The 14,065-nt window shown below is 36.6% G+C and overlaps 1 protein-coding gene and 1 pseudogene across 4 annotated transcripts in view; one reads left to right on the top strand and one right to left on the bottom strand.

Annotated features, from left to right (window-relative positions):
* Positions 1-14,065, bottom strand: part of HDAC9 (histone deacetylase 9) — a 945,763-nt gene that overhangs the window by 839,869 nt on the left and 91,829 nt on the right. The window lies entirely within an intron of this gene.
* LOC116809934 (U6atac minor spliceosomal RNA) lies at positions 1,494-1,586 on the top strand (annotated as a pseudogene).

The raw sequence follows: 14,065 nt of genomic DNA on the forward strand, positions 1-14,065 counted from the left end.
TTACGTAAGAGATGGATAAATATTCAAATAATTATAGAGGAATGTAATGCATGCTAAAACAGTGGTAGACACAAAGCTTTAAAAGAATATAGAGAATATAATAGAAGGAGAAAATAGGTTATCCTAGTACAATGATGTGGTAGAGGATAAATTAACAGGAGGAAGACAGAAAAAGGCATTTCAAGTATTGAGAATAACCAATGCAAAGGAACAGGGATGATGATGAACATAATATATGTGTTCACGTTATGATGAAACATTTACACATAATGGCAAACATATTGAGTATAAAGAATGAGAGCCCATATACAATATGGCTGCAAAAAAGAGGATTAAATTCATCAAAAAATGACAGGTGCAGAACCCCAGAAGCAAAAATGTCTGTAACAGTGAAAATGCTAAGTCCATGACTTGAGTAGGGCTGACGAGAAGCAGGCCCGGCTGGAGCACGGAGCCAAACCACTCCTGACCAAGGACAGTGGAACCCCCTAGAGTATAGGTGAAATTGTGTTTGTCCCTTATCACTGATCCTAAAGAACAAAAGATTTTTCAGAAATCGTATGGCAACAAACCTCAACTTATCTGGCAGCAAAAACTGACGTACACAGATGTGAGGCTATTTCATGTTTTTATTTATCTCATTTAAAATTAAGATCTATGAATTTAACTGCAGAAATATTATTTTTTGATTATAGGGAACCATCCCAGATCCCATTAAAGGTGATAGGTAATATGGGCATATATGGTACTTTTGAAAACCTAATACATTTTTTAAATCATACTACCTTTTTAAAATCTGATAAATTCTTGATTCCAAAATGTACCTCAAATAGGGTTTTAGATAAAAATATGGGAACCTTAGGTTTTGAAGTTCCACAGAATCTGTCAGATACACAAAGAGGTCTGTTGTCCAAAAAAGGTTTCAGAGTCCACGTGCGATCCATTTAGTATTGTTGTTTCAGATAGAGAATAAGTTTTCAGTGCCCCATACTTCCTATTATTGACAGCGTTTGTGACCAGTGGCAGAGTTTATTTAAATAATATTAGTTAAAAACAAAAATTGGCAATCATGAACTCTTAAATCAACCTTTCCTCCTTATAATGCCAAGAACACCACACACACACACACACACACACACACACACACACACACACACAAAACTATAAAGCAACATTCTCTTTGCCTCCTATAACCTTAATAGATAATTTCCTGGAATTGTCTACTCAAATAGAAAATTAATTTCCATGCACAGCTGGAAATACCACATTGGCAAGCAAGGAAAACATCAAACACCAGTAGATTAAATAACAAGTGGAAGAACTATAAAGACTAAACAAAACAGAATTTGCTCAATAAGATGGTCATATGAGAACAGCTGTTTGCCTGTTTATTTAATGTATGAATACATCTTTAAAATGAAGTTGCAATCATCATGGCAGCACCGGATCCAGAGAAATAATTAGGGGATTAGATGATTCAAGAAGTGTTACTAGTGTTGTGGGAAAAAAGAGAAGGTTAGCATCTCTCTTGTTAAGAATGGAAGAGGCCCTCAGGCCTATTCTTATAGCACCCACCACGGTTTTTTTCAGTTTGGGATAGTGGGAAATTTCTGGAGAGGGGACAGTTGTGAGGGTGGCAAATGGTGTGAATGTACTTAATGCCATTAAAGTGCACACTCAGAATATGTTAAAATGGTAAAATTTAACCACAATGAAAATGATTAATTTCAATAGGATAGAAAAAAGGTCTGATAAATCAGTAACAAAACAGAACAGTCTAAAAGAAAAATAACCAAAGGACACAAACAGAAATTCCAAACATGGAAGAAAATGCTACAGAGATATGTAAAAAAGCTCAAAACTACTAATAATCAAGAATGCAAGTAGAAATGACTACAAAATATCATGTTTAATCGTTATAATTAGCAAAGATTTAAAAGACTGACAGTTAATGAAGCAGTTTTTCTAGACCCACTAATGAGATTAGGCTGTACTTATACATCTCCTTTCTTTGGCTTAGACCTACCTCATGGGTGTCCCTTTCCACAGTGACAGCCATCAAGAAAAATCAGGCTCATGGTGCCATTTGGGACTATTCCCTGATGCTGTAACTGCTTCAAGCAATAAGTTACATAGCCGATAACTCAATTAAGAAGCAAAGTAAAAACAGAATAATATGCTTTGCACAAACACTTTAAAAACAAAAAAGAGATAAAACAGAACACCACCTTCAGGAATTGCCAGGCATAAAGGCAAACAAGAAGCATAACAAGGTGGGAAAGACAAAACCTCACATGGCAAGTTGGCCCCCTTGGCCCTGATGCCTCGATTCTCAGGTAGTCTGACTACCTGAGAATCAGCTCGTAGAGCAGAACTGACACTGTATAAATAGCAACAAGGAGAAAGCTCAATATAAATCAATGTGTTATGAAAGCAAATATAGAGAAAAATATTATAGGTGAGCTTTATATTGCAGGACTTCCTAATGAGTGAAAGGTGGAGTTCAAGATATTAGGAACATTTCTAGATAAGGCATAAACAGATTTCCAAGTAGCATATTGTGTTATAAAGCATGGTGCTACACCTCTTTCACCTTTGATAAACAAAACCCCCTTTTACTTCAGTAAATCTCCCTGTACACCACAAGCAAAGGGAGAGAATAATTTAATTGTATGACTAATTAATTTATCATAAAGAAGGAAGTAAGTGGCTAGCTTTTAAAATACCTGATACTAAGTAGGAGCTCAATAAATATTTGTTGAACTGAACTGAAACAAATGGTAGAAGCTAATGATGATTGGTTGTATCTATTGATGAAATGTATTAGATTATTGTTCCACCTTTTCATCTGACTTTACCTAAGATAACGGATCTTATCTCTACAGAGAGCTATAAATATTCTGTTCTTTTCCCCTTGGTATTACAAGCACCAACTACCCCTCCAACATGGTGCTCAGAGACTCAGCAAAGATTATCTCCCCAGAATCAGCATATTTGATCCAATTTCTGGTCACAAAAATATAGCAATTTTTGAGCAAGGGAGAAAAATTGTAAAAGATGCATAGGTAATTAAACAGATTCTAACAAGAGACCCCTGATGAAAGATAAGCTGCCTCAAGGAGACTCACTCAAATAAAATGAGAATCAGCCTCTTTCAATTTCCTCATCTGTAAAATGGGAGAAAAAGTCAATCAGTGGCTTTTAAGCTTTTTCAACAGCTACTCATACTGAGAAATACATTTCATATTAAATACAATGCACATATATATAGAAACATGCTTATCTATACAAAACTCATGCAGTCTCATAAATTAATACTAAATCTTACAATGTGTGTACACTCTGGCATGTTGTATTTTAGCCTATTCTATTCCATTGTTGAATTGCAACCTACTAAATTGATTTCATGAGCACTGGACTAGATGATTTCTTGGCAGTTCATTAAAAGAAAAATCGTGATTTTACTTAGAAACATTCTAAAAATACCTACCATCCCCAAATACTATTTCCTTAATGACATTTCCAAAAGCAAATTCCTGAGTGAAATGATATAACCCCTACAACATCTTTACCTTCCCTTCTCCTCACAGTAAATACCCATGATCCTTTCCACTCCACTGCTTTGCCAGTGATTTTCCCAGGGTGCATGACTACTACCAAATCTGGCAACATAAGTGAGCACAAGAGGTTTTGCAATAAAAGTTGAACATCTACCCAAGGAACTCCCTTTTATCCATAACAAAGTGCATTTGAATATTTACAAATGCAATAGCTATGCAAAAGTCAGAATTATGCAGCAGCAGCAGCAAGTCACATCAATCTTAATTTTAATTAAATGAAAGACACTTCTAAGAAGTTGCATTCTTCCTGCCAAATATATAGGATTTGCTCCCTGAAATAAAAAAAAAATTAACTTTCTAGAATAGCATTTACTGTCACTTGTAGATTTTCCTAAACCACCACCTTCTACGGTGCACCCCCCCGGGTTCATCCTACCTCATTTCCAGGAATGGACAGGAAACCCTGGTGAAAAATGAGTTGACTTTTGCGTCAAGCAATACTGTACAATCACAATTAAGGGTTTTTTCCTAGCACATAGCTGGGGAAAGACCTTGTTTATGTCTTCTTGTCTTCTCATCATAGCTTTAAAAGCACCTATAACGTCTCCTCAAGGGTAGCAATACAATCTTGACATAGAATCTAATAGTATTTGTGCTTGTCAATGATTTCAAAATGCTTTACTCTAAATCTTTTCTCAGTTTTCCAAGTTTACAGGGCAAGGAAGAAATTAATGGATTTGGATATTTTAATCATTATAGTTTATAAAATGTAAAGCTGCAAATTTATAAGTTTTCAAAACATTTTAATTCATAAGTATCAAAGAAATACAAATGTCAAAAAAATTAAATTCATTGTCATCTTGTAATCAAAGAATTCTGTGTAGTTTACAAACTTGGCAAGCCACATTTTTATTTTTAATTTCTGAACTACTAATTCTGGAGGAAAAACAAACACCATTAACTTCCCCTTCAGTCACTAGCTGTCTGTGCCATGTGTGTTTATCGTTTCCTGCCACAAGGAAATACATTTGAAACAAAGAATGATATTCAAAGAGAGTTCTCTGGGTTTGTCTAAAATCATTCTCTCAGGAATTGAAAAACAGTGTAAAGAAACATGATTAAATTATGATACAGAGTGATAAGACTACGGAGAAAACCTTCACGTTTTTGTCTTATTACATTATTTCATCCAGTGCTTACCAGGTCTGCAAAGATTATTTAATGAATAAACTGAGCGTAGTCAAGTTAAGTAACTTTTCTTCACCCACACAGCTAATAAATGGCAATATATCTTCCCTTATGATTTTCTTAATATTTTTTGTATAGCTTACTTTATTGTAAGAATACAGTATATAATACATACAACATAAAATAATGTGTTAATCAATGGTTTATGTTATCAGTAAGGCTTCCAGTCAACAGTAGGGTATTAATGGTTAAGTTCTCAGGGAGTCAAAAAGTTATACATGAATTTTCCACTGGGGGTGGTGATGGCACCCTTAACCCCTGCTTTGTTCAAAAGTCAACTATAGTTTGATGCCTGTGATTCTAAAAAATTATCACTTAATAGTATTCAAGTATTTATTGGTGATAGGAAAGTAGACTTTTGACAGTGGGTGAAATCCATGAGATAAATAATATTCTGCATGTTTTACAAAGGTAGGAGTTTACAAAGGTAAAACATGCATAATATTTAAATATTTAAAAGGAATTTGGGACAAACAAATTTCTGAGAAGCAAGATATCTGTAAATACACAGTGAGATGATACAAGTGATTTTAAAAGCTGAGTAATTTTACTTAATGAGAGTGAAAATGGGGAAAATAAAAAGAGAAAAGCAACAATCTTTATTTCAATATACTATTTAATAGCTATTTCAATGGTAGTGTAGAAAGTTTTACAGAAACTTTTTCCACTCCAACTTATTTTCTGTTCATTATTTTCCTCTTGCATCATAATCTTACAGTTAATGCCTTTTACCTTGCAATATTGGGGGGTCTTTTTATAAGCCAGTTTATAATTACAATTTTTTGACTCATAATGGGTTTATCAGGATATAGCCCCATTGTAAGTTGAGAAACATCTGTATAATTTTTGGCGAAGGCAAGTCATCTATGCAGGTACGTGTGTGTCCCTATCCCCATGCACATATATTCAAACACACAAATACATATGCCCATAATCATTTATGCACACATATACACATATTTATTTATATACAATTATATATGTATATCTATCTATGTATACATGCCCAAAATTGGACAATCATGTACGAGCTAAACAAGTTATTTATGGCCATGCATGGTGGCTCATGCCTGTAATCCCAGCAATTTGCGAGGGTAAGATTGATGGATCAACTGAGGTCAGGAGTTTGAGACCAGCCTGGCCAACATGGTGAAACCCGTCTCTACTAAAAATAAAAAAAATAATTTGCCAGGCATGGTGGCAGGCGCCTGTAATCCCAGCTAGTCGGGAGGCTGAGGCAGAAGAATCGCTTGAACCTGGGAGGCAGAGGTTGCAGTGAGCTGAGATCGTGCCACTGTACTCCAGCCTGGGCAACAAGAGCAAAACTCTGTCTCAAACACACACACACACACACATACATACATACACACACACACACACACACACACACACCACACAAGTTATTTACAAGTTAAATCTTTTTATGTGTTTCACATTGTGCTCACATAAAAATATCTCATGCTCTTAAAAATGTGAGAAAACCACTTCTTTGGAGGATTCAACTTAATTAATGTGTCTTTGGGTTTTTTGGCACTTGGTTTGCACCTCAGTAATGCGTGAGAAAGGGTGACTGGGAGGTCTCAGATATGACGAAGTGTCATCGTATCAGATGACACTGGCTGACTTCCTCAACACACAGTGCTAGCAAGAGACCTAGGATGGTCACAGGCATGCACCTGTGTTCTGGGTCTTTGGGAGGAACACCAGTCTTACCATGCCCCAAAAGGCTCTGTAAATCCTTGCAGATTCTGGCTCAGTATGGTCAAGTGGGGCCTGGGAACTCACATACTAATAAGCCCCAGGTGATTCTTTTTTTTCTTTATTTCTTCTAAAACAAACAAACAAACAAACAAAACAGGATACCTGTACAGAACGTGCAGGTTTGCTACATAGGTATATATGTGCCATGGTGGTTTGCTGCACCTATTGACCTGTCCTCTAAATTCCCTCCCCTCACCCTCCACCCCTCAACAGGCCCTGGAGTGTGTTGTTCCCCTCTCTGTGTGATGTGTTCTCAATGTTCAACTCCTGCTTACGAGTGAGAACATGCAGTGTTTGGTTTTCTATTCCTGTGTTAGTTTGCTGAGGATGATGGCTTCCAGCTTCATCCGTGTCCCTGCAAAGGACATGATCTCATTCCTTTTTATGGATGCACAGTATTCCATGGTGTATATGTACCACATTTTCTTTAGCCAGTCTGTCATTGATGGGCATTTGGGTTGGTTCTATGTCTTTGCTATTAAAATAGTGCTGCAATAAACATACATGTACATTTGTCTTTATAGCAGAATGATTTATATTCCTTTGGGCATATACTCGGTAATGGGATTGCTGGGTCAAATGGCATTTCTGATTCTAGATCCTTGAGGAATCGCCATACTGTCTTCCACAATGGTTGAACTAATTTTCATCCCCACCAACAGTGTAAAAGCATTCCTATTTCTCCAAACCCTCGCCAGCATCTATTGTTTCCTGACTTTTTAATAATCGCCATTCTAACCGGCATGAGATAGTATCTCATTGTGGTTTTGATTTGCATTTCTCTGATGATCAGTGATGTTGATATTTTTTCACATGTTCGCTGGCCACGTAAATGTCTTCTTTTGAGAAGTGTCTGTTCATATCCTTTGCCCACTTTTTGACAGGGTTGTCTTTTTCTTGTAAATATGTTTAAGTTCCCTGTAAATTCTGGATATTAGACCTTTGTCAGATGGGGAGATGGCAAAAATTTTCTCCCATTCTGTAAGTTGCCTGTTCACTCTGATGATAGTTTCTTTTGCTGTGCAGAAGCTCTTTAGTTGAATTAGATCCCATTTGTCAATTTTGGCTTTTGTTGCAATTGCTTTTGGCGTTTTTGTCATGAAGTCTTTGCTCATGCCTATGTCCTGAATGAAACTGCCTAGGTTTTCTTCTAGGGTTTTTATGGTTTGGGGTTTTACATTTAAGTCTTTAATCCATCTTGAATTAATTTTTGTATAAAGTGTAAGGAAGGGGTCCAGTTTCAATTTTCTGCATATGGCTAGTCAGTTTTCCCAACACCATTTATTAAACAGGAAATCCTTTCCCCATTGCTTGTTTTTGTCAGGTTTGTCAAAGATCAGATGGTTGTAGATGTGTAGTGGTATTTCTGAGGCCTCTGTTCTGCTCCATTGGTCTATATGTCTGTTTTGGCACCAGTACCATGCTGTTTTGGTTACTGTAGACTTGTAGTATAGTTTGAAGTCAGGTAGCATGATGCCTCCAGCTTTGTTCTTTTTGCTTAGGATTGCCTTGGCTACACAGGGTCTTCTTTGATTCCACATGAAATTTAAAACAGCTTTTTCTAATTCTGTGAAGAATGTCAATGGTATTTTGATGGGAATACCGCTGAATCTATAAATTATTTTAGCCCCAGGTGATTATCATCAGACAAGCCTGGGAAACACGAATTTTGTGCACAGGAAGATGCACACTGAAGAAGGCTGAAAATATGGTTTGCCCTATACCCTTGACAGTAGGAATGCCTTGTGATTACTGACAATTTCTGTAGGCCATGGCAAGCCATGGAAGATTTTCGAGAAATTACATAATTAGATTTGTGCTTTAGTAAGATTCACTAGGCAACACTGTATGGATTAGGCTGAATGGAGGGGCGAGGGAAAGTAGACTAGTTGTAAGTCTAGTACAATAGTAGTAGCAAGGATTAATAAGTGCTAAAGGTTGGCAACAAAAATGGAAGACAAGGTTTGTCAAGATTGGAACAGATTTGATGCGGAGGGGAATAGAGTAAGAGTTTTAAAGATGGTGCCACGGTTTTAACCACAGGTGGCTAAGAAAATATCTGTGATGCTCATAGAAAGAAGAAAGTCAAAGGACTAGACTGAGTGAAGTGTGAATAAATGAATTAACAAATAAATGGTCACAAGAAAAGTCACTTGCTAGAAAAGAAGATAGAATAGGGTTTTAATCCCAGTTCTACTTTTCTCCTTGCTAGGATGTGCCAGACATGCCTCTTAAACTCTCTGACCTTCAGTATCCTCATTTATTAAGTAATGCCAGTAAAACCTATGTCACAGGATTGCTGCGAAGATTCAATGAGATTATATGTAACACTTTGTCCACATTAGGTGCTTAATAGGCAATTTCATTTTTGCCCTCCTTTATTTTCACTGACTGTTATTTCCAATGACTTAAACCCATTCCAGGGACATAGTAGGTACTCAATGTACACTTATTGAATAATAAATTATTACTGCTATAATTCTATGAAGACTGAGAAAAGATCATGGGGTTTGCCCATTAGGCAGTAACTAGTACACTGAAAGTTGCTTAAATGCCTAGGGGTTTTGAACACTTTGGGGAAGTAAAAGTCAGTCCAAGTATACCACACAGGCATTCTAATTTAAGTAGTTTTGTAGAGTAAATATTGTTTTACTTTTATTCTGCATGTTAAAGAGATAAAGTCTTCCAATTAGAAAATAAAAATCTGCTTTTATTAACATTAACAGTTTTCAAAACCACCTTATGATTTATTTAGAGTTTTTACAGTACATTATCTTATTTGATCATCTGTCCTTTGAAGTATGGAATTCAATTACCACATCATCATTTCTATTTTAAAGATGAGAAAACTGAGATTCAGAAAAATTGAGTGACTTTCAGGGCATGAAGCGCAGAGCCAGGAATTTAATTAAGGTCTTCTGACCACAAATTTTCCTGGCTTCCCACTCCCAACATTCCTCAAGCCAATTCATGTTAATCCAGATGAGCTCTCTTCTATTTTCCCCCCACCGAAAGTTTTCCTTAAGATTTGGTAGTGAAGAGTGGGGCAGAGTCTTATGGGCTTTGGGAATTTTTGAGTGTCATGCTCCTTCCTTAAAACCCATTCAGCACCAGAAAGCACCATCCTACCACAAGTCTGGTGCCAGCGGCAGAAGCCAACACCAGCAGTGCACCTGTTCCTTGTTAGCTTCAACAGAAAAATCTGTTGTTCAGTTGGGAAATATCAAGACTGCCTTTTTGGAAAACATCCCTGTAAAGAAGGCACAAGCTTTAATTTTAGTCTTAACCAGTCAGCTAAACAGAAAAATTTGTCTTCACAGAGGGTTAGCACTACCTTGTTACCACTGGCTATGGTGTTGGACTGCCTAAATTCAGATCCTGGCCCAGTCGATAACAGGAAACAAAATTTTAGACATGTTAACCTAGCTAGGCAAGTCTCTAAGGCTTGGTTTTCCATCTTCAAAATAGGATTTTAGAAAATAGTCCTTACTCCACAGTGTTTTCAATCTGATAAAATGAGATATCACATATAAAGCACTTCATACACTTAGAACCTGAAATACAATGAACACTCAACAAATGGTCACTGCAATTCAGCAATATGTGATAACCCAGTTTTACAGAAAAAGCAATATAGGCCCAGAATGATCAAGATACTTTGTACAAAGTGACAAAATACCATTTTGTAAGAGTAATCATGCTTTCCTTATGGAGAAAAAAACGCCCAAGATAATTGCTGGATTTTTTCATTGATTGCAAGTGTCCCATTTACTCCATTGATTTTAAATTATTCATTTGGAAATTAACGTACAATTTCAATTCGTAAGTTGGAACAATGTGGAGGTAGGGGAAAACAAGGCCCATAGCTGAGATTTAATAATCTTGAATATAAGAAGATAAGTGAGTTTAAATACAAAGAGAAAAAAAGGGGCTTTTTAAAAAGTATAGATATGTACTCTTACCTATGCTTGTAACAATATTTAAATGAGATTAATTTGTCTCTTTTCAAAATAGAACCAAAAGTTTAGTTTTCATAACTAATCAGACAATATTTTCCCTTTTAGAAAGGATATGTCATCTCCTAAATGGTAAGGATTTTGTATTTATTTACTTTATCCTGTTCTTTGTGCTTTCCTGATGCTTGCTTTAATAGCAGTCCTCAACATTAGTTGTACATTATAATTACCTTAGAGATTTAACGAATACTCACGTCTAAGCCTCATAAAAGTCAAATTAAGTCAGTATCATTGAGGTGGTGGTCCTGGTTCAGACTTTTTGTTTTCATTTTCAGTTCTCCAGGTTATTTTAATGTATAGTCCAAACTGAGAATCAATGGCTTTCCTGATGTCTTTCAAATAACAAATGGACTTTTTTGCCTCAATCGCTGTCTAAATAAGTTGTTTTACTTCTAACCATAAAAATCACTTGCTTTGAAAGCCAGTCTTGAGTTTTATTGCAAATTAGTTTGATTTCCCATGATTCTAATCAAACACTTTCGTGATATTGCGATATTGTGATATTGCGATATAATAGATATTGTGATGTCTATTAATTTTCCTAATAAAGTTAGGTGGGAAGAATTACATAGGCAGACCACATTTTACATAGCAACTCAATTACAGTACCAGAAAAAAAATAGGACATGCAGGATACAGACTAAGGCAAGCTCTGCAGTATTTTTTAAGAGATTAGGTATAAATTATAAATCTTAATAAAAATGTGACTGATACAATAGCACAAAAATACAGTACTATAATATTAAAATATCTGACACAACTATACAGCTGTTCTGAAATCCTTTTTATTCAATACCCTACACCTTTCAAATGAATATGCTGGATTCTGATTGTGAAATAATGAGGGTCAAGAGAACAAGACAAGCTTAGAAAATTTGATCTGGTTAATATAAGTTGAATATACCTATTTTGAAAATCTGAAATCCAAAATATTCCAAAACCTGAAACTTTTTGAACACCAACATGATGCCACACGTGGAAATTCCTCACCTGACCTCAGGTATACAAATTTTGTTTCGTGCACAAAATTATTTAAAATATTGAATGAAATTACCTTCAGGCTATTTGCATATGGTATGTATGAAACATAAATTAATTTCATGTTTAGACTTGGGTCTCATCCCCAAGATAGCTCATTATTTATTTTTTTTATTTATTTGAGATGGAGTTTCACTCTTGTTGCCCATGCTGGAGTGCAATGGAGTGATCTTGGCTCACCGCAACCTCAGCCTCCCGGCTTCAAGCAATTCTCCTGCCTCAGCCTCCCAAGTAGCTGGGATTACAGGCATGCGCCACCACACCCAGCTAACTTCGTATTTTTAGTAGAGACGGAGTTTCTCCATATTGGTCAGGCGGGTCTTGAACACCCAACCTCAGGTGATCTGACTGCCTCGGCCTCCCAAAGTGCTAGGATTACAGGCATGAGCTGCCACGCCCGGCCAATAGCTCATTATTTACATGCAAATATCCCAAAATCCAAACAAATACAAAATCTAAAAACTTCTGGTCCCAAGCATATCAGATAAGGAATACTCAACCTGCAATGACAGGTAACAAAAAAATTTATAATTTATATATTTTAAAGGCAATAGTTTTATTTTCCTGGATTATTTAATAGTGACTTTTTATGCATACTCATTGTGAGAATGGTAGAATGAAAAAAGTTTCAGTGCACTCGAAGAGGAGGGGAGGAGAAAGACACTCAACAGCCCAGGATACTTTATAATTTATGTATTGTCACTTTAATATCTTAGTTTACAAACTGTTTAAAATGACCAGGTGTGATGGCCCATGTCTGTAATCATAACACTTTGGGAGGCCAAAGCCGGAGGATCTCTTGAGGCCAAGATTTTGAGATCAGCCTAGGCAACATAGTGAGACCCCCATCTCTACAGAAAAATGAAAAATTTAAATTAAAGAAACTGTTTAAAATGACAAAAATAGTGAACTGTTCTGCCAATCTTCTTATGCTAGGATAACCTTCCAAAAGCAGCTATCTTCTGTGGGGGAAAAGATGGAGTAAGGTGAAAAAATAGAATCCAAGGAAGATCCCCAAGGATGTGAAACTGAATCAGGGTCACAAAAACAGGCAGCAAAAGTTGAGGAAACTCTTTAGATTTGTCTCCTCCTAGCCATCGTAATTATTATGTATGTAGAATCTGAAGCACAGGTAGAAAAATTCACGATTGAGGGATTGGTTCATTTCCTTACTTAAATATTCAAGGACTTTTTTAAAAAAAAAAAAAAAACCATGGCCAGGCGCAGTGGCTCACGACTGTAATCCCAGCACTTTGGGAGGCCAAGGTGGGCGGATCACGAGGTCAGGAGATCAAGACCATCCTGGCTAACACGGTGAAACCCTGTCTCTACTAAAAATACAAAAAATTAGCCGGGCATGGTGGCGGGCGCCTGTAGTCCCAGCTACTCAGGAGGCTGAGGCAGGAGAATGGCATGAACCTGGGAGGCGGAGCTTGCAGTGAGCTGAGATCGCGCCACTGCACTCCAGCCTGGGCGACAGAGTGAGACTCTGTCTCAAAAAAAAAAAAAAAAAAAAAACATATGTTAAGTGACTGGCAGCCATAAACAGGTATAAGATACTGCCCTGAAAGCTTCAGTCTTGTGCCTCTACTCTTCTCTCTTTCTTCCGTCTTTTAATTGATAAGGTGATGCTTGCTGATTTGATACTACCCAAGTTTTTGACTGTGACCTTTCTTCTGATGATTCTTAAATTCCTGTCTTTGAATTCAACTACTCTTCATCAGCCTTACTCTCAAGCCAGTCTCCTGACAACTAGCAGAACTGTGGTTAACAATACAAACTCTAGAATTAAGGTACCTGGATCCAAGTGCTAGATTTACTGTAAGACCTTGACAGAGCAAGATAACTAACCTCTCAAAGTCTCAATTTCCCTGTCTGTAAAATGGGATAAGAATAGTACCTACCTCAAGGCTTATGAAAATAATTCATTGACATAAAGAAAATGCAGTGAAAGCCCCTGGCTTGTGAGAAAAACTCAATAAATGCTAGCTATCTTTTCCATCAATATATCTCACTCCCACTAATTCTACTGTCATTCTCGAACTTCTAAATTACCTTTGTTACCTCCCACTGTGTTTGTCTGTTTTCCAGTCAGTCATCACATATTGGCTATTCTTCTTTTGAAACACTTTAAAACATTCCTCTCCATTTTTATTTCCCCCACAGAAGCCTGCTCCTAATACTTGTAGGACATAGAGCAAGAGTACAAATGGAAGCCCAGAAATCATGTTTCTAAATTTTTAAAAAGTATAAATCAACCTATCGCCTGTCAAATAAAATACATTTTACCCTCCTGCCTTGAAAAAATATACCTTCACAATGACCTAGAAGACCAGATTTAAATTTAGAATTCTCAAGCTCTTCAAGTTTCCAGGCCAGAAAGTCTCAGCAAAAGGAGAGAGAATTGGTGCCTAGACCTTGGCTCCCGGGCCCTGCTGCTGG

Source organism: Hylobates moloch, unplaced genomic scaffold (assembly GCF_009828535.3).
Source record: "Hylobates moloch isolate HMO894 unplaced genomic scaffold, HMol_V3 SCAFFOLD_1, whole genome shotgun sequence".
NCBI classification, from domain to species: domain Eukaryota; kingdom Metazoa; phylum Chordata; class Mammalia; order Primates; family Hylobatidae; genus Hylobates; species Hylobates moloch.